Source organism: Pleurodeles waltl, chromosome 6, assembly GCF_031143425.1.
Source record: "Pleurodeles waltl isolate 20211129_DDA chromosome 6, aPleWal1.hap1.20221129, whole genome shotgun sequence".
Taxonomy (NCBI): Eukaryota; Metazoa; Chordata; class Amphibia; order Caudata; family Salamandridae; genus Pleurodeles; species Pleurodeles waltl.
The window spans coordinates 1,223,260,987-1,223,285,656 of record NC_090445.1 but is presented as its reverse complement, the minus strand read 5'-3'; positions in this window follow the sequence as shown (position 1 = coordinate 1,223,285,656).

Below are 24,670 nucleotides of genomic sequence, written 5' to 3'. Positions count from 1 at the left end.
TGCTAATTCAAAGTTCCTAAAGTTCCTAAGTGAAATACCTTTCATTTAAAGTATTGTTTGTAAATCTTGAACCTGTGGTTCTTAAAATAAACTATGAAAATATATTTTTCTATACAAAAACCTATTGGCCTGGAATTGTCTTTGAGTGTGTGTTCCTCATTTATTGCCTGTGTGTATACAACAAATGCTTAACACTACCCTCTGATAAGCCTACTGCTTGACCACTCTACCACAAAATAGAGCATTAGTATTATCTCTTTTTGCCACTATCTTACCTCTAAGGGGAACCCTTGGACTCTGTGCATGCTATTTCTTACTTTGAAATAGTGCATACAGAGCCAACTTCCTACACTCAGGTTTTGTCTGCCCTAGACCAAGGAGACTGGATGGTAGCGTTGGATTTGCAGGATGTGTATTTCCACATTCCTATCCTGCCAGCCCACAGGCGTTACCTGCGGTTCAAGGTGGGCCACGAGCACTTTCAGTTCACCTTGCTTCCTTTCAGTCTCACCAGTGCCCCTTGGGTGTTCACAAAGGTGATGGCGGTGGTGGCAGGTTATGATACCGATGTTTCGGCCTCTATCCTGGATTTCGGTGAGACAGACTCTGAGGCTGTTGGGACTCATGGCATCCTGCATCCTATTGGTCAAGCATGCCCGATGGCGCATGAGGGCTCTGCAGTGGTGTAGGAAGTTGGCTCTGTATGCACTATTTCAAAGTAAGGAATAGTATGCACAGAGTCCAAGGGTTCCCCTTAGAGGTAAGTTAGTGGCAAAAAAAGATTATTCTAATGCTCTATTTTGTGGTAGTGTGGTCGAGCAGTAGGCTTATCAGAGGATAGTGTTAAGCATTTGTTGTACACACACAAGCAATATATGAGGAACACACACTCAGACAATTCCAGGCCAATAGGTTTTTGTATAGAAAAATATATTTTCTTAGTTTATTTTAAGAACCACAGGTTCAAGATTTACAAACAATACTTTCAATGAAAGGTATTTCACTTAGGAACTTTAGGAACTTTGAATTAGCAAAATAGCATATACAGTTTTCACATAAATGATGTATAGCTATTTTAAAATTAGTGCAATTTTCAACAGTTCCTGGGGGAGGTAAGTGTTAGTTTTTGCAGGTAAGTAAACCACCTACGGGGTTCAAAATTGGGTCCAAGGTAGCCCACCGTTGGGGGGTCAAGGCAACCCCAAAGTTACCACACCAGCTGCTCAGGGCCGGTCAGGTGCAGAGGTCAAAGTGGTGCCCAAACGCATAGGCTTCAATGGAGAAGGGGGTGCCCCGGTTCCAGTCTGCCAGCAGGTAAGTACCCGTGTCTTCGGAGGGCAGACCAGGGGGTTTTTGTAGGGCACCGGGGGGGGGGGGGGTGGCCAAGTCCACACAGAAAGTACACCTCAGTGCACGGGGGCGGCCGGGTGCAGTGTGCAAACAAGCGTCGGGTTCGCAATAGGATTCAATGGGAGACCAAGGGGTCTCTTCAGCCATGCAGGGGGGGGGCTCCTCGGGGTAGCCCTCGGGGGCACCTGGGCAAGGGAGAGGGCCACCTGGGGGTCGCTCCTGCACTAGAGGTCGGATCCTTCAGGTTCTGGGGGCTGCGGATGCAGACTCTTTACCAGGTGTCGGATCTTTGAAGCAGGCAGTCGCGGTCAGGGGGAGCCTCAGGATTCCCTCTGCAGGCGTCGCTGTTGGGGCTCAGGGGGGGGTCAACTCTGGCTTCTCACGGTCTCGTAGTCGCCGGGGAGTCCTTCCTGTGGTGTTTGTTCTCCACAAGTCGAGCCGGGGGCGTCGGGTGCAGAGTGCAAAGTCTCACGCTTCCGGCGGGAAACGTGTGTTGTTTCAAAGTTGCTTCTTTGTTGCAAAGTTGTAGTCTTTGTGGAACAGAGCCGCTGTCCTCGGGAGTTCTTAGTCCTTCTAGATGCAGGGTAGTCCTTTGAGGCTTCAGAGGTTGCTGGACCCTGGGAATGCGTTGCTGGAGCAGTGTCTTTAGAAGTGGGGAGACAGGCCGGTAGAGCTGGGGCCAAAGCAGTTGGTGTCTCAGTCTTCTCTGCAGGTTTTCAGTTCAGCAGTCCTCTTCTTCTTAGATTGCAGGAATCTATCTGGCTGTGTTCTGGGAGCCCCTAAATACTCGATTTAGGGGTGTGTTTAGGTCTGGGGGGTTAGTAGCCAATGGCTACTAGCCCTGAGGTTGACTACACCCTCTTTGTGCTTCCTCCCTGAGGGTAGGGGGGCACATCCCTAATCCTATTGGGGGATGGAGGATTTCTAAAAGTCAGTTACCTCGGCTCAGGACACCTTAGGGGCAGTCCTGACTGGCCAGTGACTCCTCCTTGTTTTTCTCATTATCTCCTCTGGCCTTGCGGCCAAAAGTGGGGCCGTGGCCGGAGGGGGCGGGCAACTCCACTAGCTGGAGTGCCCTGGGGTGCTGTAACAAAGGGGGTGAGCCTTTGAGGCTCACCGCCAGGTGTTACAGTTCCTGCAGGGGGAGGTGAGAAGCACCTCCACCCAGTACAGGCTTTGTTACTAGCCACAGAGTGACAAAGGCACTCTCCCCATGTGGCCAGCAACATGTCTGGTGTGTGGCAGGCTGCTAAGACCAGTCAGCCTACACGGGTAGTTGGTTAAGGTTTCAGGGGGCACCTCTAAGGTGCCCTCTGGGGTGTATGTTACAATAAAATGTACACTGGCATCAGTGTGCATTTATTGTGCTGAGAAGTTTGATACCAAACTTCACAGTTTTCAATGTAGCCATTATGGTGCTGTGGAGTTCGTGCATGACAGACTCCCAGACCATATACTCTTATGGCTACCCTGCACTTACAATGTCTAAGGTTTTGCTTAGACACTGTAGGGGCATAGTTCTCATGCACTTATGCCCTCACCTATGGTATAGTGCACCCTGCCTTAGGGCTGTAAGGCCTGCTAGAGGGGTGACTTATCTGTACCTATAGGCAGTGTGAGGTTGGCATGGCACCCTGAGGGGAGTGCCATGTCGACTCAGTCATTTTCTCCCCACCAGCACACACAAGCCGGCAAGCAGTGTGTCTGTGCTGAGTGAGGGGTCCCCAGGGTGGCATAAGACATGCAGCAGCCCTTAGAGACCTTCTCTGGCATCAGAGCCCTTGGTACCAGGGGTACCAGTTACAAGAGACTTACCTGGATGCCAGGGTGTGCCAATTGTGGAAACAAAGGTACAGGTTAGGGAAAGAACACTGGTGCTGGGGCCTGGTTAGCAGGCCTCAGCACACTTTCAAATCATAACTTGGCATCAGCAAAGGCAAAAAGTCAGGGGGTAACCATGCCAAGGAGGCATTTCCTTAAACGTAGTTTGTTGACTAGAAATGGAATGAGTGGGAAAAGTGTAAGCAAATATCCCTGACCAGTTGATCCATAGAGCAATGCCCTTGGACTGAGGGTGTGGGTACCTGGACGCGATGTTTTGGCCTTTTGGTTTGTGGCGAACAGATCTATGTCTGGTGTCCCCCACTGACGAAAGTTTATGTAGTACTTGGGGATGTATTTCCCACTCGTGAGTTTGCTGGTTGTCTCGACTGAGGTTGTCTGCTAATTGATTGTGAATCCCTGGAATGTATTGAGCTATCAGGTGAATGTTGTTGTGAATTGCCCAATGCCAAATTTATTTTGCTAGGAAGCAAACTTGCGTTGAGTGTTTTCCCCCGTTTGTTTAAGTAGTACATTGTTGTCATATTGTCTGTTCTGACAAGAATGTGTTTGTGAGCCAGAAGAGGTTGAAAGGCTCTTAGTGCTAGAGAGACTGCTAGCAGCTCTATGTGATTTATGTGTAGCTCCTTTTGCTTGCTGTCCCACTGTCCCTGAATACTGTGATTGTTGAGGTGTGCTCCCCACCCAATCATTGAGGCATCTGTTGAGAATGGCGTGAACCACAGGGTCTTGAAAAGGCCACCCTTTGTTTAAATTTGTGGCATTCCACCACTGAAGCTATAATATAGTGAACCCTGCCTTAGTAAGTTAAGTAAGTTTTATAGTAAGGCCTGCTAGAGGGGTGACTTATCTATACCTATAGGCAGTGTGAGGTTGGCATGGCACCCTGAGGGGAGTGCCATGTCGACTTAGTCATTTTATCCCCACTAGCACACACAAGCTGGCAAGCAGTGTGTCTGTGCTGAGTGAGGGGTACCCAGGGTGGCATAAGACATGCTGCAGCCCTTAGAGACCTTCCCTGGCATCACGGCCCTTGGTACCAGGGGTACCAGTTACAAGGGACTTACCTGGATGCCAGGGTGTGCCAATGGTGGAAACAAAAGTACAGGTTAGGGAAAGAACACTGGTGCTGGGGCCTGGTTAGCAGGCCTCAGCACACTTTCAAATCATAACTTGGCATCAGCAAAGGCAAAAAGTCAGGGGGTAACCATGCCAAGGAGGCATTTCCTTACAAGTGGGACCTGAAGTTCCAATGGGCACAGCATCAGGGAAATCTTACTGACGTGGTTCAGATCTCAGAAGGAACTGCAAAAGATCTGCAGTGGTGGTTAGTGAACTGCGATTGGTTCAAAGGCAGACTCCTCTCCCTTCTCCAAACAGATCTAACGGTAGTGACAGATGCGTCACTTCTGGGATGGGGTGGCCATCTGGGGGAGCTGGAGATCAGAGGTCACTGGTCTCCGGCGGAATCCGGGCTCCACATCAACTTGCTGGAGCTTTGGGCGATCCGGCTAGCATTAAAAGCATTTCTTCCTGTTGTGAAAGGGAAGGTGGTGCAGGTGTTCATGGACAACACTACCGCAATGTGGTACTTCAAGAAGCAGGGCGGTGTGGGGTCGTGGACCATTTGTCAAGAGGTTTTACGCCTCTGGACATGGCTGGAACAGCAGGGCATGCCCCTGGTGGTTCAACACCTGGCAGGTTCTCTGAACGCCAAGGCAGACGAGCTCAGCCAAAAATGCTTAGAGAATCATGAATGATGTCTCCATCCGGAGGTGGCGCAAGGACTCTTTCAGCAGTGGGGAGAGCCTTGGTTAGATCAGTTTGCCTCCGTAGAGAACGCGCAATGTCAGCAGTTTTGCGTGTTGGAGTTTCCAAGGGGGCTATCGCTAGGCGCTGCTTTTCATCGCGAGCGGAGTTCAGGCCTCCTGTTCGCCTTTCTGCCTATACCACTTCTGCCCAGAGTTCTCAAGAAAATCAAGAACAACCGGGCCCAAGTAATCCTAGTGGCTCCAGATTGGGCACGGAGAGTTTGGTATCCAGAGCTTCTCAAAATGAGCATTGGTCCTCCAATGAGGCTGCCTCTTCGGGACGATCTTCTGTCGCAGCAGCAGGGGAAGGTTCTTCACCCGAACCTGTCAACTCTGCGCCTTCATGCATGGAGATTGAGCGGCGACAGTTGATGGCTTATGACCTCCATCCTGAGGTCTGTGATGTCATTCTGGCAGTCAGGCGTCCCTCTACTAAGTCGATCTATGCCTGCCATTGGAAACGTTTTGTTTCCTATTGTACAGTGAGGTCTATTGATCCTCTTTCTTCTTCTCTAACATCCTTTTGTTTATATTGTCTCTCGCCCAGCATGGTTCCTCCTTGGAGACTCTCAAGGGCTATCTTGCAGCCTTATCGGCTTTACTTTAGTTGCCCGATCAACCATTTCTTTTTAAATCACCTATAGTACAGAGGTTTTTGAAGGGGCTTGTGCATCTGTTCCCCCCTGTGCTTTTCGTTATGCCCCAGTGGGATCTTAATTTGGTTCTTACCTTATGTGTGCTCCCTTCGAGCCCTTACATAACTGTCCTCTCCGGCTGCTCACTATTAAAACAGCCTTTTTGGTGGCAATTACATCTGCCAGGAGAGTGAGTGAGCTGCAGGCTTTATCTTCAAAGCCACCTTATCTCATGGTATATCCTGACAGGGTAGTGTTACGAACTCGTGCCTCTTTCCTCCCCAAGGTGGTGACCCCTTTCCATTTGGGACAAAATAACACCCTGCCCACCTTCTTTGCACCACCACATCCCTCTAAGGAAGAGGAGCATCTCCATCGGCTGGACCCAAAAAGAGCGTTATCGTTCTACCTTGACTGCACTAAAGAGTTCCGGGTGGACGACCAACTCTTTGTGGGGTATGTTGGTGCAAAGAAGGGTCAGGCGGTGCAGAAGCGTTCCATTTCGCGCTGGGTCGTTCTCTGTATAAAGATCTGCTACGCTTTGGCAAATAAGCAGCTTCCAGAGGGCTTGAGAGCTCATTCTGCTAGGGGGAAAGCTGCTACCACTGCGTTAGCACGTGGCGTACTGATGGTGGACATCTGTCAGGCTGCAACGTGGGCTTCTCTGCACATGTTTGTAAAACACTACTGCCTGGATAGGTGAGAAGAGAGGGGCATTTTGCCCGGTCTGTTTTGCAGGACTTCCTAGTGTAGAAAATCTCCTTCAGCCCCACCGCCAGGGGTTATAGCTTGGGTATCTATTCTAAGGTAAGGAAGCTGCATTTAGAAGTCTCTATCAGATGAACAGGTTACTTACCTTCGGTAACGAGTTATCTGGTAGAGACTCCATCTAGCTGCAGATTCCTTACACCCAGCCAAGCCTCTGCTCTGCGGATATTTTTTTATATATATATATATGTTCGATGGCATGTGTAGCTGCAGATACACATGCTGTGCACAGTCCACCATCTGGTGTTGGGCTCGGAGTGTTACAAGTTGTTTTTCTTCGAAGAAGTCTTTTCGAGTCACAAGACCGAGGGACTCCTCCCATTTCGACTCCATTGCGCATGGGCGTCGACTCCATCTTAGATTGTTTTGCCCGCAGAGGGTGAGGTAGGAGTTGTGTATGCTAGTAATAGTGCCCATGCAATGGAGTGAATGCGTATGTACATAATAAAGTTTTAAGTAATATATTTACAAATGTACAAATGTTTAAGATCTACTTCTAAACGGCTACAGGCTCCCGGGGAGGCGGGTGGGCGCATGTGAATCTGCAGCGACTAATGCCACGAACAGATGTACACTGGGTAAGTGACATTTTCCGTTCGATGGCATGTGTAGCTGCAGATACACATGCTGTGCATAGACTAGTAAGCAGTTATCTCCCCAAAAGCGGTGGTTCAGCCTGTAGGAGTTGAAGTAGTTTGAAATAATGTTCTTAATACAGCTTGACCTACTGATGCCCAACACCAGATGGCGGACTGTGCACAGCATGTGAATCTGCAGCGACTAATGCCACGAACAGATGTACACTGGGTAAGTGACATTTTCCATATAGATATATATATATTCGATGGCATGTGTAGCTGCAGATACACATGATGTGCATATCCCGCCATCTAGTGTTGGGCTCGGAGTGTTACAAGTTGTTTTTCTTCAAAGAAGTCTTTTCGAGTCACGAGATCGAGGGACTCCTCCACTTTCGGCTCCATGGCGCATGGGCGTCGACTCCATCTTAGATTGTTTTCTTTCCATCGGGTTCGGACATGTTCCTCTTCGCTCCGTGTTTCGGTTCGGAAAGTTAGTTAAATCTCGGAAAACTCAACGGTATTGTTTGCGTTCGGTATCGGGTTAGTTATAGCAGATCGACACCGAATAAAAGAGCTCCGGTAGCCCTCTGGGGCTTCCATTCCCCGGCGGGGCCTGGTTGGCCCGACTGTGTGCGTCTTCAAGGCTAATGAAACAGACCCCATTCTGCTTCTGCCCCGAATGCCACAATAAGTATCCTTACACAGACCAGCATATGGTCTGTAATTTGTGTTTGTCCCCCGAACACAAAGAGGATACCTGCGAGGCCTGTTGGGCATTTCGGTCGAAAAAGACGCTACGGGACCGGAGAGCTCGAAGGCTTCAAATGGCGTCGACGCCGTCAGGACACCACTATGTCGAAGAAGAGGAGACTTACTCCATTCCGGACTCTGACGAGGCCGAAAGTGAGCAGCCGGCGAAAACCTTGAGTAAAACTGCCCCGGCCAAAACTCAGACCAAAATAATGAAAGCCCAGGGGACGCCACCGCTGGCAGGCCATGGCTTAACCCGTAAACACGGTGACCAACCATCTGCACCGAAAAAGGGCACACACGTGTCGAAGACATCAGACTCCGGTCGAGATACCGGCACAGAGTATACTCGGCACCGAGATACTGGCTCCGACCAGACTCGATACCGGCTCCGACCAAAGTCGGCAGCGAGAGATCGGCACCCCGAAACCGAAAAAGGTTGCTTCGGAGCCAAAAAAGACTGCGGAAAAAGTTTTGGTGCCGAAACACCCAGCATCGGAGCCGAAACAGAGCTCCTATTCTGAGGAACAAGGCCTGTCATCACAACTTCAAAGTCATAAATTTGGACAAGAATTAGACCTGGGAGAGCCAGACTATACACAAAGAAGGCTCCATATTCAGAAAGACACAGGGAAAATAAAAACTCTTCCCCCTATTAAAATGAAAAGGAAACTTGCTTTCCAAGAAACAGATAAACAGCCAAAAGCAAAAGTGGCTAAAGAAAAAACTCCACCACTTTTTTCGCCACAACCATCGCCACAGCACTCGCCGCAAGTGTCACCAATTGCAACACCCCCTATGATGCAATCTCCAACGCACACAGGGATGACCCAGATGCATGGGATCTATACGATGCACCAGTATCTGACAATAGTCCAGACTGCTACCCGGCAAGACCGTCACCCTCTGAAGACAGTACTGCTTACATGCAGGTGGTGTCCAGAGCAGCTACTTTTCACAATGTAGCACTGCATGCTGAACCTATTGAGGATGACTTTTTATTCAATACTTTGTCATCAACACACAGCCAGTACCAGAGTCTGCCGATATTACCAGGGATGTTAAAACACGCAAAACAAGTGTTTCAAGACCCCGTCAAATGCAGAGCCATTACACCTAGGTTGGAAAAAAAGTACAAGCTTCCCCCTATGGACCCTGTGTATGTCATGCAACAACTAACACCTGACTCAGTGGTAGTAGGCGCAGCACGCAAAAGGGCAAACTCACAGACTTCTGGGGATGCACCACCACCCGACAAAGAAAGTCGAAAGTTTGAAGCATCAGGGAAAAGAGTTGCAGCACAGGCAGCCAATCAATGGCGCATTGCCAATTCACAAGCTTTATTGGCAAGATATGACAGGGCTCATTGGGATGAAATTCAGCATTTTATTGAACATCTTTCCAAGGAGTTTCAGAAGCGTGCACAGCAAGTGGTGAAGGAGGGCTAAAGTATCTCCAACAACCAGATACGATCGGCAATGGACGCAGCGGACACAGCCGCCAGAACTGTGAACACAGCGGTCACTATTCGGAGACATGCCTGGCTCTGCACCACCGGATTTAAGCCATAGATCCAGCAGGCTGTGCTTAATATGCTTTTTAATGCACAACAGTTGTTTGAGCCGGAGGTGGATACAGCTATAGAGAAGCTAAAGAAGGACACTGACATGGCCAAAGCCATGGGCGCGCTCTACTCCCCACAGAGCAGGGGCACCTTTAGGAAGCCACACTTTAGAGGGGGTTTTCGAGCCCAAAGCACAGAACCCTCAACCTCACAGGCCAGACCCACATACCAGGGCCAGTATCAAAGAGGAGGCTTTCGGGGACAATATAGAGGTGGACAGTTCCCTAAAACCAGAGGGAAATTCCAAAGCCCAAACACCCCACAAACTAAACAGTGACTTCAATGTCACAAATCTCCAATACATAACACCAGTGGGGGGGAGACTCACAGATTATTACAAAAATTGGGAAGAAATAACTACAGACTTGTGGGTCCTAGCCATTATCCAACATGGTTATTACATAGAATTCCTACAATTACCACCAAATGTGCCTCCACATTTCCAAACATGTCCAAACAACACTCTGTTACAGCTAGAAGTCCAAGCATTGTTACAGAAAGAGGCAATAGAACTGGTACCCAACCATCAGAAAGGAACAGGTGTTTATTCCCTGTATTTCCTAATCCCAAAAAGGGACAAAGCACTGAGACCCATATCAGACCTCAGAACACTAATTCTTTACATCAAATCAGATCACTTTCACATGGTGACACTTCAAGACGTGATTCCCTTGCTCAAACAACAGGACTACGTGTCAACATTAGATCTCAAGGATGCTTATTTCCACATACCTATATATCCTTCCCACAGGAAATACTTGAGGTTTGTAATCCAAGGCGTGCATTACCAATTCAACGTGTTATAGTGCGGCATAACAGCCCCAAGAGTATTCACAAAATGCCTTGCAGTAGTAGCTGCTCACATCAGGAGGCAGCACATGCACGTATTTCCTTACTTAGACGATTGGTTCATAAAAACCAGCACTCGGCAACTGTGTCTTCTACACACAAAATATGTCATACAAACCCTTCACAAACTAGGGTTCTCCATAAACTACCAAAAATCACATCTACAACTGTCAAATACAACAGTACTTAGGAGCAACAATCAACAACCAAAAAGGGATTGATAGTCCAAGTCCACAAAGGGTACAAGCCTTCCAAAATGTAATACTAAACATGCACCCAAACCAACACTATCAAGTGAGGTTTGTAATGAAACTCCTAGGCATGATGTCTTCATGCATAGCCATTGTCCCAAACGCAAGACTACACATGCGTCTATTACAACAATGTCTAGCAACACAATGGACACAAGCACAGGTTCAACTTCAAGATCTAGTGTTGATAGACCGCCAAACACACTCCTCGCTTCAATGGTGGAATCCTATAAATTTAAACCAAGGGCAGCCATTCCAAGACCCAGTGCCTCAATACGTGATCACAACAGATGCTTCCATGATAGGGTGGGGAGCACACCTCAACCAGCACAGTATACAGGGACAGTGGGATGTTCAACAAAGGCAACTGCATATAAATCATCTAGAGCTCTTAGAAGTGTTTCTAGCGTTGAAAGCATTTCAACCGCTAATAGCCCACAAACACATTCTTGTCAAAACAGACAACATGACAACAATGTATTACCTAAACAAACAGGGAGGGACACACTCATCACAACTGTGTCTCTTAGCACAAAAGATTTGGCATTGGGCAATTCACAATCACATTCGCCTAATGGCACAGTACATCCCAGGGATTGAAAACCAGTTAGCCGACAATCTCAGTCGAGATCACCAACAAACACACGAATGGGAAATTCATCCCCAGATACTACAAACTTACTTTCTACTCTGGGGAATACCAGAAATAGACCTATTTGCAACAAAAGAAAACGCAAAATGCCAAAACTTCGCGTCCAGGTATCCACACCCTCAGTCCAAGGGCAATGCGTTACGGATGAGTTTGTCAGGGATATTTGCCTACGCTTTCCCCCTCTCCCACTCCTTCCTTATCTTGTAAACAAATTGAGTCAAAACAGACTCAAACTAATACTGATAGCACCAACCTGGGCTCGCCAACCATGGTATACAACACTAGTAGATCTGTCAGTAGTACCTCATATCAAGCTACCAAACAGACCAGATCTGTTAACTCAACACAAGCAACAGATCAGACACCTGAATCCAGCATCGCTCAATATAGCAATCTGGCTCCTGAAGTCTTAGTTTGGACATTTAGACCTTACACAAGAATGTATGGAGGTCATTAAGCAAGCTAGAAAACCTACTACAAGACATTGTTACGCAAACAAATGGAAAAGATTTGTTTATTATTGCCATCATAATCAAATCCAACCACTACACGCTTGTGCAAAAAACATCGTAAGCTATTTATTACACTTACAAAAATCAAACCTAGCCTTTTCTTCTATCAAAATACATCTCACAGCAATATCTGCCAATCTACAGATTACACATTCAACATCACTCTTTAGAATCCCAGTCATCAAAGCATTTATGGAGGGTCTAAAGAGAATCATACCCCCAAGAACACCACCAGTTCCCTTGTGGAACCTCAATATTGTATTAACACGACTCATGGGTCCACCATTTGAACCCATGCACTCTTGTGAAATACAATACTTAACCAGGAAAGTAGCCTTCCTAATAGCTATCACATCTCTTAGAAGGGTAAGTGAAATTCAAGCATTCACTATACAAGAACCCTTTATACAAATACATAAACATAAAGTGGTTCTCCGGACAAATCCAAAGTTCTTACCAAAAGTTATATCACCGTTCCACCTAAACCAAACAGTGGAACTCCCAGTCTTTTTTCCACAACCAGACTCAGTAGTAGAAAGAGCCTTACATACGTTAGACATCAAAAGAGCATTAATGTATCTCATTGATAGAACAAAACAATTTCGCAAGACAAAACAATTGTTTGTAGCCTTTCAAAAACCTCATGCAGGAAATCCAATATCCAAACAAGGCATTGCCAGATGAATAGTGAAATGTATTCAGACCTGCTATATTAAAGCAAAAAGAGATCTGCCTAATACGCCAAAGGCGTACTCCACTAGGAATAAAGGCGCCACAATGGCCTTTCTAGGAAATATACCTATGACAGAAATCTGTAATGCAGCCACATGGTCTACGCCTCATACATTCACATAATGTGTTAACACAACAAGCCACAGTAGGACAGGCTGTATTACGAACATTATTTCAAACAACTTCAACTCCTACAGGCTAAACCACCGCTTTTGGGGAGATAACTGCTTACTAGTCTATGCACAGCATGTGTATCTGCAGCTACACATGCCATCGCACGGAAAATGTCACTTACCCAGTGTACATGTGTTCGTGGCATGAGTCGCTGCAGATTCACATGCGCCCTCCCGCCTCCCTGGGAGCCTGTAGCCGTTATAAGTTGATGAAACTTGTACATTTATAAATTTGTAAATATATATTTTTTATACACATTATGTACATACATACTCACTCCATTGCATGGGCATTTTTACTATATACACAACTCCTACCTCACCCTCTGCGGGGAAAACAATCTAAGATGGAGTCGACGCCCATGCGCAGTGGAGCCGAAAGGGAGGAGTCCCTCGGTCTCGTGACTCGAAAAGACTTATTCGAAGAAAAACAACTTGTAACACTCCGAGCCCAACACTAGATGGCAGGATAATGCACAGCATGTGAATCTGCAGCGACTCATGCCACGAACAGATGTACACTGGGTAAGTGACATTTTCCATATATATATATATATACATACACATATGTATATATATGATTTTGGCATTTTTGCCTTTCTTAAAGGCATGAAAGAATTTTTACTTCAAACAGTCAGAGGTACAATCCATAACTGTTGGTTCTTCCATGACTCTGCGATTCTGGCGTGGGAAGTTGTGGAAAAGAACTGACGTACGCGCGCCGAGACAGCGTCTATATACACAACCGTGACGTCATGGACGGCTCCAACGACGCTGACGCCGCACACGGAGCTGGTCGACACACGCGGATCCGAACGACGACGCCCGACTGCGCGCGCAGGGTACTGCTCAGAAAAAGCTCCGGATTCGAAGCTGACGCCAGGGAATTCTAAGGTAAGGAATCTGCAGCTAGATAGAGTCTCTACCAGTTACCTTGTTACCGAAGGTAAGTAACTTGTTCTTCTGTTCCAAAGAACATATGCCTCCTCTTGGAAAATTAGTGGCTCCTAAGCTTTTTTTCAGAGGATACTTCATCCTCATTAAGATATTAGGGCACAAGACCGCTTGAGTCTGAAATAGTTCTCAGATCCCCATAATCCTGACACCAGGACACCTAGACAGGCAATTGCAATGAAACAGAACAGAGTATGCCAACACCTTCATCTTCTAGAAGGTATGCAGCGGATATGGATTCTGTTGATACAAATACATCTTGTAGAGCAACATCTCTGCTAGGATAACGTTCAAGGGTTTGTCTTGTAGATTACATTTTAAGTTTTCATTACGTTCTTGCAATTTAGATTAATATTCTCTTGGGAACTGCAGGCATATCTCGGTGACTGTTAAGAATCTTAAGCCAAGAGTCCCTTCTAGACCTCTTGTTATTTTGATTCCTGTTTTCTTGGAATCTGCCATGGAAATGTTTTTTGACACTAGTAACTAACAAAGCAGTCAGTCAAGAAAACTTTATTTCGTCCAAAAAGGCGATAAAAAGTCCGAATACATACAAATAACTAGAACTTGTTCAAAAATCTTGAACTGCAACTTAAACACTAATCGGGCATTATAATACATTAATACAATTAAATAACATACAGAAAAATCAACTAAAACATTATTTCCTATAACACTCCCTTATTTAAAGTGCCACAAAACACTATACACACTAAGGGCGCCCTGTAGGGATTTTATATATCCAGTTACATTGTAAAAAAAAAAAAAGGAAAGAAAATGATGACTAATAACTGATCCACTCAATAGCCTCTGCTCATGCCCAATCTTAAAAATCACGAGTATAGATCAAACAATTTAAAAAAGATAAAATTAGAATGATCAGCTAGTAATTAAATCACCATCAGAAAGAGTGTTGAAGCAGTTGCCATAGTATGCATCACCAACTCCTTGAAAAGGCAAGTTGTCCAGTAATACCTAACACTAACAGTCCAACAAATGGACGATTATTTCCCAACAATATTTCTAGCTATTACAGCTGAGGAGATAAACCGATACATGGTGACACATAATAAATCTGTTTGAAGCAACTGCAAATACAACAATGCTTCCTTACACCGCCTAATATTTAAAGCCCTAAGAAGTGGTGTTAATAACCTCATTCTCTGCTCATGATATAAGCCACAAAAAATGTGTAACTGTGATTGAGGCGTAGGGGAATCACATGGGCATAGTATTAACTCTTTAGAAGTAAATGCATGAGATAGGCCATCAGAAGATGGGCCAGGTCAAGTCTAAACCTAGCCAAATAGAATCTATGGTGCCGCTGCACATTTTATAAATATGGGTCAGTAATAGTGGTTAGGCATAAAGTGAAATAAGCCGCCATCATTCCCTAGCCTAAACCCTTCTTCCACCTTTCGTCCGTTATCCAGCTTACAAGCTCGCTTTTGACCACTGCACTGACCTGCCTATCTATAGATGCCGGATTAGTGTATAGTTTATATCTATCAGTGCTGCCAAGAATGTTCTTGACATGCATAAGCCTCTTACACAACCCATCAAGTTTTAGGCAATCAGAGATCAGGAACTGAGTTAACACAGCTTCAGGCCTGGCCCAAACTGAGATCTACAGCAATATTGGAGCCAACCTTACTGCGTCTCCCAGAAACGTCAGGCCTGGTTCTTTTTGAACTATGATGGCAGGTGTACTATTTGGGAGTGGCAGCAATCTTCTTAAAAATGTGTTCTCACTGATTTGTAGTGAAGACAAATCACTGTACCCCCACATCATATGTAGCAATAGAAATAGGCCTGGCTGGGAGCAGGGGGCTTGAGCGTCAAGATGGCGGCCGCACCTTAAAGGTGCTCCGGACCCCTCCGTCATCCGCTCGAGAAACGTGCACAAATCGGCTCTCCCCGGAGGAGAAGAGAGACGGAGAAGATCAGGGTAGCCCCTGAGGCAAAAGTCGTAGTCCGGAGTTCGCGGACCCAGGGGGAGCAGAGAACGGACGGAGCGCCACGCACTCAAAATGGCTGGCGCTCAGAGCGCATAAAAGCTGACGGTGAAGTGGCGGTGATCAGGATCACGGGCGGCCGGCCTGAAAAGGAAAGACAACCATAAAAACAGCGCGCGGGTCCAGCGATACCTGGCAAATTGAGGGGGAAAGAGGCGATCCTCGGCATAAGATGTCTCGCGCCCAAATGGCAGGTGCGCAGAAGACAGGAAGCAACAGAACCTAGAGGCCTCGGCTGGGTGAGGCTCGTGCCCCCGTGGACGGCGGGGGTGGGGGAGGGCAGCGCCGAATCGGAGGGACTGGGACGAACCCGGAGAGTACTGGGAGAACCCCGAAAGACGATGGCAGGTAGTGGTGGCCTTCTCGCTGCTCCCTCCTCTTCCCCTCTGCGCTGGTGAGCGGCTGCTGCCCCCCGGGTCCTTGGAAGAAGGGGGGAGCGACTTGTTTCCCCCCCCCCCCGTGACTAATAACCCTCGGTCACTGGGAGCTCAGGATCTGGGGGTGTGAGGTGGACGAGGTGAGGAACGGACCCTAACGGCAAGGCTGGCATGAGGAGAGACGGAGGCCCCTGTGATCAAAGGGCGAGCTAAGACACACCAGCGGAAGCGAGCACACTGGTAGAAATGGGCATTCCGGCAGAAGTTGAGGAGTAAGCGGCATGGAAATAACCCACAAGCAGGCCCAACAAGGTAGTTAAAATGGGCAAAGATAGGCAAACCCGCCCCGCCGCGGCGCAGACACGCATCGACCAATTCGCCACGGGGCCCAGTGGAGCCTCGAAAGATGACCGAAAGACAGAAAATGGCGAATGAAAACAAGCCGGGAACAGTGACCTGGCAGCTATTCTTCAAGCAATACAGTCCTCCCAAGAGGCGGTGGAAGGCAAAATTGGAGAAGTGAGGGTGGACGTGGGCCTGGTACGCCAGGACCTTCGTAATGCTACAGCGAGGATTGCAGAAACGGAGTCCAGGATCTCCACGGTGGAAGACGATCTGGCTGCCCTCAAAACACAGGTATCAACACTAACAACTCGGACAGCGGAACTATACCAAAGGGCTGAAGATGCAGAGAATAGATCCCGCGGCAACAACCTCAGAATTGTGAGACTGCCTGAAAACACCACCGCATCCTCCCTGGCCATATTCCTGGAGGACTGGTTCCGGTCCTGGTTGCCCCGGGATCTTTTGACACCCTGGTTTGCGATTGAGCGCGGCCATCGGGCCCTGCAGGCCAGACCCCCCCCCCCCCCCCCACCCCCCCACCCCCCAGGCTCTCCACCGAGGCCAGTGATCCTTAGACTTTTAAATTTCAGAGACAGAGATGCGATACTCCAAGCGGCAAGATCAAAAGGAGACCTGCATTGTGATGGGACCAAAGTTATGGTGTTCCCAGATTACACCAAAGATGTTCAAATGCAATGCCGCTCGTTTATAGAAATTAAACAAAAACTAAGGGCGATGGAGGTGCCGTACCGTCTTCTCTTCCCGGCCAAGCTAAGGGTGGTTCACAGCAACTAGACCCACTTCTTTGAATCCCCCGATCAGGCCTGGAGGTGGCTGACCGAAGAGGTCCCGATGGGCCTTAATGGGGGAGAACGGCGACTGGCACTCACGGGCCAGCAAAGGAACAACCAGCCGCGACGGCCCCGGGGGTCCCGCTGGAGAACTCGTTCCGGGAGGGGGGAGAGTCGATCTCGGGTTCCCCCCGAGGATCCGCGGAAGAATCAACCCAAGGGCCTGGGGTAGAAGTGAGACCGAGAGACAAGGAAGTGATCCGGATCCTGGAGAACAGCTCCCCGGAACAGCAGATGACACTGACCTCTCACAGAGTCCAGTGATGTGAGTCCTCCTCCGGAGAGAGGAAAGTTGGACCAGAAAGGTCAAAGACCAGGAGATGGTCATGGAACTTGGGTTCAAGCATTACAAAACTTAACACTTCTTAATCCGCAAAAATGGAGGGGTCCACCATAGCTCAGACACTAAAAGTTATCAGCTCGTTATGTTTGGGAATGGGCTGTTGGTATTGGGCGACAGATGCTTCCGGGGGGAAGTATGGGGTGGGATGGGAGTTGGGGGACATGTTTGGTTCTATCCAGCCAACAGGCTGTTGTTGTTGTTCTGTATAGTTAATGTAGGTCTATGGTCTCCACTACCGGCCGGGAACAATAGTAATCGGTCATTCAGACACAGAAACACTAGGAAAGAACCGAGGGAGAAATAATTGAGGTCAAGGTACGGATGGGTGAGAGGGGAGGAATGGGGATGACTCACATAATATCATGGAACGTCAATGGGCTCCTTGACAAGATTAAAAGGTCAGCAGTGCTCACTTACATTCATAGACATAAACCTAACATACTCCTGATGCAGGAAACACATCTCATGGGGAATCAGTGCCCCTTCTTAGCCCGCAAAGGATTTGACAGGGTATTCCATGCAGGGTTTACGAGAGGCTCAAGAGGGGTTGCAGTACTGCTGCATCACTCACTACCTTTGGTAGTGAGACAAGAATGGAGAGACCCGCAAGGGAGGTACGTGGCAGTCTCGGGCACGGTAGAGGGCCAGACAATGAATATTGTGAGCGCTTATGCTCCCCCAAACATGGTGCGTAAAACTCTAGGAGATCTGGTAAGGTTATTAGCGGAACTACCCCCTGGGAAAACTGTAATAGGGGGCGACTTCAATGCAGTCCCAAACCCAGGACTAGATACGAGCGGGGGAACCTCAGCTCGTAGACAGGCATTGGCCACTAGTCTGTAAGGATGGATGACATCAACAGGGCTCTGCGTTGCATGGAGGGCGTGGCACCCGAGACGCAAACAATTCACGCACAGGTCGGCAGCACACAATCCAGAATAGACCTGGTGTTTGTGTCAGCCAGGGAATGTGGACTCCTCTCCCACATCGAGATCCTACCGCGTGGGATCTCAGACCACGCGCCGGTTCGACTCAAGATGGGCCTTGCCGACCCACTGATCCGCCTCATATGGAGATTAAACGCATGGCATTTGCAAGACAAGGAAGTTGTAGATAGCTTAAGGGTGTCGCTACGCGACTACTTCAACACTAATGAGGGCTCAGTGAGATCACCGGGAACCCTATGGGCTGCAAGCAAGGCAGTAATGAGCGACTCCCGAATCACTCAACTGGAGGCTTGCGCCACTCTTCTTGAGACAGAACAGGAATCACACTCAGACGAACAAATAACCAGAAACCTCTTGCTGATTCAGGAGGAAATACGTAGTCTATCCCTAGAAACGGCAAAAACACAGGCTTCCTGAATCGTCCCTGAGATATGCAATGAACAAGGGGAGCGAATGGTGGAGCTCCAAGAGGGGGCCGAAACAGTAGCCGAATTCTATAAGGCCCTATTCCGAGCAACAAATCCAGAGGTTAGGGGCTCCCCAGACGGGTTCCTGGCAGATTCTTCACTCCCGGTTCTGCCCACTGTGGATGTACGGGCTTTGGAGGAACAGTTCACGGAGGTGAAGATCAGCGAGGCCATAGCGGCAATGGGGGTGAGGAAAACTCCTGGGCCCGATGGGTTTCCTCCAGAATACTATAAAAGACTCAAGGGGGAACTGGTTCCCCACCTAATGAATCTCTTTACTGAGGTGGACCAAAAGGGCTTCTTTCCAGACGGACTAGACATTGCTACCATTGTCGTACTGCCTAAGACCCAACCCCCCTAACCTCTCCTGCGCTGACTATAGACCCATATCTCTCATCAACAGTGAAGTAAAGATCTATGCCACAATGCTGGCCTCCCGCCTCAAAAGGGTGATGCCCTTACTGGTGCACCCAGATCAGTGCGGCTTTATGACCGGACGTAGCACGTGCCACTGTATACGAAGGCTCCAGGTGGCTCTTGCAAGGCAACACCGTTTGCCCCAGCAATTGGCTCTCCTATTCATCGACTTTGAAAAGGCATTTGACTCAGTTAACTGGGAATTCCTTTTCGCGGTACTCAGGCTGGCCGGCTTTGGGACACGGTTTCATAGACTGGTTCAGGCCTTGTATGCCAGACCCATGGCGCGGGTGCGGGTCAACGGAGTCTTGTCCTCGGCCTTTCCGATACATCGGGGAACACGACAGGGCTGCCCCCTCTCCCCTCTCCTCTTTGCCCAGGCCATTGAGCCATTGGCGGGAATGTTGAGAGAAGATCCGATTTACCAGGGTTGGAAATGGGGCCCCTCTTGTGAAGACCGAGTGGCCTTATATGCGGACGATGTCCTACTATACATGATGGACCCGGGAGTGACTGGACCCTGAAACTTCCAGTTACTGCGGCACTTCTAGGAGACCTCGGGGCTCAAAATGAACCCGTCCAAATCGGTGCTGGTCCCTCTGACGCAGTCAAGAGACTGCTTTGACTGGCAGAGGGCGGTTCCATTGCGTTGGCTAAGTTTTAAATACTTAGGGATATGGGTCGCACTGCTCCCTGAGTTGTCCTGGTCCCTGAATCTAAACCCACTGGTGTCTCGCATACTGGAAGACCTTAAGCATTGGCATTCCTTGCCTCTGAATATTCTGGGCCATATAGCCCTGTACAAAATGATTATCCTACCGCGCCTCTTATATGTGGTCCAGAACTTACCATTTACTATCCCACGCTCGTGGTTTAAAAAGCTGGATGGAATCACCACCTCCTTTATGTGGGGAGGGGCGAGACATAGAGTAGCAGCCCAGAACTGCCGAAGAGAAGTATATGACTGGGGATTGGGCCTGGCCGACCCCTACCTGTACTAACTGGCGACACAACTCCTGGTGGTGCATGATTGGTTCAACGGAGGTTGGTCAGACCCAGCATATCAGGTAGGATTAGACGCTTTACGATATCCCCATATCCTGGATGTGTTATATGGGGCTCCGATCCCCAAAGATCTGGAGCCCATCACCAGAGCGGTATTCTTGGCATGGAGAGCGGCTCTAAGGCATACTGGCTGGAGCAAAGTGGTTACCCCGCACACACCGCTGTGGCATGGCAGTTGGCTGAGAGAGGCAGCCGGGCTGAAGGGATTCGGGAATTGGGACACACTGGGAATATCCTTGGTTGGGGATGTGTGGAAAGGAAGTTTGATGAAGTCCTTTCAAGAAATGCAGCAAGAGTTCCAACTATCCCCGAAACAATTCTTTAAATATCTCCAGCTCCGACATGCCCTCACTAGGCACTTGAAAGAAACATCCCAAATACCGGAGTTCAGCCCAGTTGAAGCCAAAACACTTATGGGCAGCCTGGGGAGGAAGGCGGTCTCCCAAATCTATAAAATGCTGACCACAAACGCACCCGGGGACATAGATCATCTTAAGAAGGGTTGGGAGAAATGGATGGGACCACTTGAAGAGGAAGACTGGGTGGAGGCACTGGTGGCCCCCCGGACGCTGGTTGAGGGTGACACAATTCTATTTCTTACACAAAGCATATCTGACTCCAGATACAATGTACAAGATGGGTGCCCTTGGTTCTAGTCGATGCCCGCGATGCAAGGAAGACAAAGCTGACTTCTATCATATGATATGGTCCTGCCCCGTGATTGAGGTTCTGGGAGGGAATAAATCAAGAGCTGAATAATGCCTTGGGATCATCACAGGTACTGACCCCCAAAACGATACTACTGGGGATGATGAGTGACATGGAGGGATCTAGAACAGATAAGACATTGGTTGGAACAGCGACTGCGGTTGCAAAGAGAGATATAGCAGCCGCTTGGAAGACCGCCAAAGGTCCCTCCCTTCAGAAATGGAAAAGGGGGGTGGACTGGTGTGCAGCCCAAGAAAAAGTGGTGTATGAATCAAGGGGATGCCCTCATAAGTACGAAAGAATATGGGGAAAATGGGTAGGACTACTAAGCTAAGCTAAAGGGACTCAGACCAAATGTATACACATGCTCCTCTCTCCTCTCTCTCTGTCCTGGCAAACTGATGAGGTGACTCCTCATAGATGTCTTGAACACTCAGTTGTTAGATCAGAATTAACTGTCCAGTCGGTGTCAAATAGACCAAGGTTTGTAAGTTATTTGTATACTTTACTTGTACCCTTTTCTAAAACAATAAAATGTGGTTATAAAAAATAGGCCTGGCTTTAGAGAGTAATAGTAGCATCAAGTGGCATACGGCCTAGTCTACAAGCAAGCTTTCTCTACGATGCTACTGCCTGCTCATACTATGTGACCCTAGCAGTTTTAAGATGGCCCTACTTACTGCTGCTATCAAAAGGCACTGCCCAGATAAGAAAATGTAGAAACCCATTTGAGGTGAGTATCTCCAGTATTGAAAGGAGGAATCCTACTTCTTGGGCATTCACACACCATAGCGTAAGTGTAGGAAAATGGCTCCTTGTTGCAGTTACCCCCCACCCACACTTTTTTGCCTGATATTGATGCTGACTTGACTGATAAGTGTTCTGGGACCCTGCTAACCAGGCCCCTGCACCAGTGTTCTTTCACTAAAAATCTACCATTGTTTCCACAATTGGCATGCCCCTGGCACACAGATAAGTCCCTTGTAAAAGGTACCAGTGGTACCAAGGGCCCTGTGTCCTTGGAAGGTCCCTAAGGGCTGCAGCATGTATTGTGCCACCCTAAGGGGCCCCTCACAGAACACATGCACACTGCCATTGCAGATTGTGTGTGTTTGTGGGGAGAAAAAGGCAAAGTCAACATGGCATCCCTCTCAGGATGCCATGCACACAAAATACTGCCTGTGGCATAGGTAAGTCACCCCTCTGCAAGGCAGTAAAGCCCTAAGGCAGGGTGCACTATACTACAGGTGAGAGCATAGCTGCATGAGCAATACGCCCCTACAGTGTCTAAGTCCATTCTTAGACATTGTAAGTATAGTGTGGCCATATTAAGTATATGGACTGGAATTTTGTCAAAATGAACTCCACAGTTCTATAATGGCTGGGACGTTTGGTATCAAAATTTTCAGATTAATAAACCCACACTGATGCCGCTGCTGGATTTATTAAAAAAAGGCACACACAGGGCATTTTAGAGATGCCCCCTGTATTTTACCCAATCCTTCAGTGCCAGCCTGCCACTGAGAGAGGAGTTTCTGACCCCCTGGGGTGAGAGCCTTTGTGCTCTCTGGGGCCAGAAACAAAGCCTGCACTGGGAGGAGGTGCTTCACACCTCCCCTCTGCAGGAACTGTAACACCTAGCAGTGAGCCTCAAAGGCTCAGGCTTCGTGTTACAATGCCCCAGGGCACTCCAGCTAGTGGGGATGCCCGCCCCCCCCGGACACAGCTTCCACGTTTGGCGGCAAGACGGGGAGATAATGAGAAAAACAAGGAGTAACCACCCCCTCAGCCAGGTCCACCCCTAAGGTGACCAGAGCTGATGTGACCCCCTACTTAGAAAATCGTCCATCTTGCTTTGGTGGATTTAGCCTATAGGGAGGAGGCACAAGGAGGGTGTAGCCACCCTCAGGAACAGTAGCCATTGACTACTGCCCTCCAGCCCTAAACATACCCCTAAATCTAGTATTTAGGGGCGACCCTGAACCCTGGAAATCAGATTCCTGACGACCTAACAAGAGGGACTGCTGACCTGAAAACCCTGCAGAGGAGAAGGAGACGACAACTGCTTTGGCCCCAGCCCTACCGGCCTGTCTCCAGATTCAAAGAACCTGCAACAGCGACACATCGAGCAGGACCAGTGACCTCTGCCACCTCAGAGGACTGCCCTGCAAACCCAAAGGACCAGGAAACTCCGTGGACAGCGGCTCTGTCCAAAGCAACAAAGAAGAAACCACCTTTAAAAGGATTCTCACCTCACTCCTAAAGCGTGAGTCCCCAACACTCTGCACCCGACGCCCCCGGCTCGTGTCTAGAGAAAGCAACACTGTAAAGAAGACCCCCAGGAGACTCCCACGATATGTCCACCCTGAAACGACCTCCCTGCACCCCACGGCAACGCCTGCAGAGAGAATCCAGAGGATCCCCTGACTGCGACTGCCTGGTAACAAAGAACCCGACGCCTGGAAGAAGCACTGCACCCGCAGCCCCCAGGCCCGAGAGGAACCAACTACCGATGCAGGAGTGACCAGCAGGCGGCCCTCATCTTTGCCCAGTCGGTGGCTGGCCCGAGAAGCCCGCCTATGCCCTGCCTGCATCGCCAAAGTGACCCCCGGGTCCCTCTATTAAATCCAATACAAAACCTGACGCCTTGTTAGCACACTGCACCTGGTCGCTGCTGAGGGTGTACTTGGTGTACCTGTTTAGGGGACACCCCCGCCCCCCCCACTCAGTGCTCTACAAAACCCCCCTGCTCTGCTCCCAGAAGACGCAGGTACTTACCTGCTAGTAGACTGGAACCAGAGTACCCCTAGTCTCCATAGGAGCCTATGTTATTTGGGTCCCTCTTTGACCTCTGCACCTAACCGGCCCTGTGTTGCTGGGTGTTTGGGGTTGACTTGAACCCCCAATGGTGGGTAGCCTATGCCCTAACTGAGCATGTAAGTGCTTTACTTACCTGACAAACTATCCTTTACTTACCTCCCCCAGGAACTGTTGAATTTTGCACTGTGTCCTTTTAAAATAGCTTATTGCAATTTTATGCTAAACTGTGTACATTACTCTTTTGATTCAAAGTTCTAACTATACCTATGCCATGTACCTTATATTTAATGTACTTACCTTCAATTTGAATCTTGTGGTACTAAAATAAATTAAGAAAATAATATTTTTCTATATAAAAACCTATTGGCCTGGAGTAAGTCTTTGAGTGTGTGTTCCTCATGTATTGCCTGTGTGTGTACAACAAATGCTTAACACTACCCTCTGATAAGCCTACTGCTCGACCACACTGCCACATATAGAGTATTAGTATTAGTATTATCTATTATTGCCACTATCAACCTCTAAGGGGAACCCCTGGACTCTGTGCAACTATCTCTCACTTTGATATAGTATATACAGAGCCAGCTTCCTACAGTAATATTTTGCTTCACTGGTAGAGAGGCCCAGGGCAGACATAAAACCAACAAAATTATCCAGTAATTTCTCGAGGCCCCTACCTGTTTGTGTCACTAGGACGCAATCTGCATACATAAGAACAGGTTGGTGTCATGTCCCTATCCTTGAAGGATCCGCCTCAACATTAACTAAAAAGTCTCCCAGGCCGTTGATGAAAAAACTAAAAAGAGAGGGTGTTTAAATGCATCCTTGCCT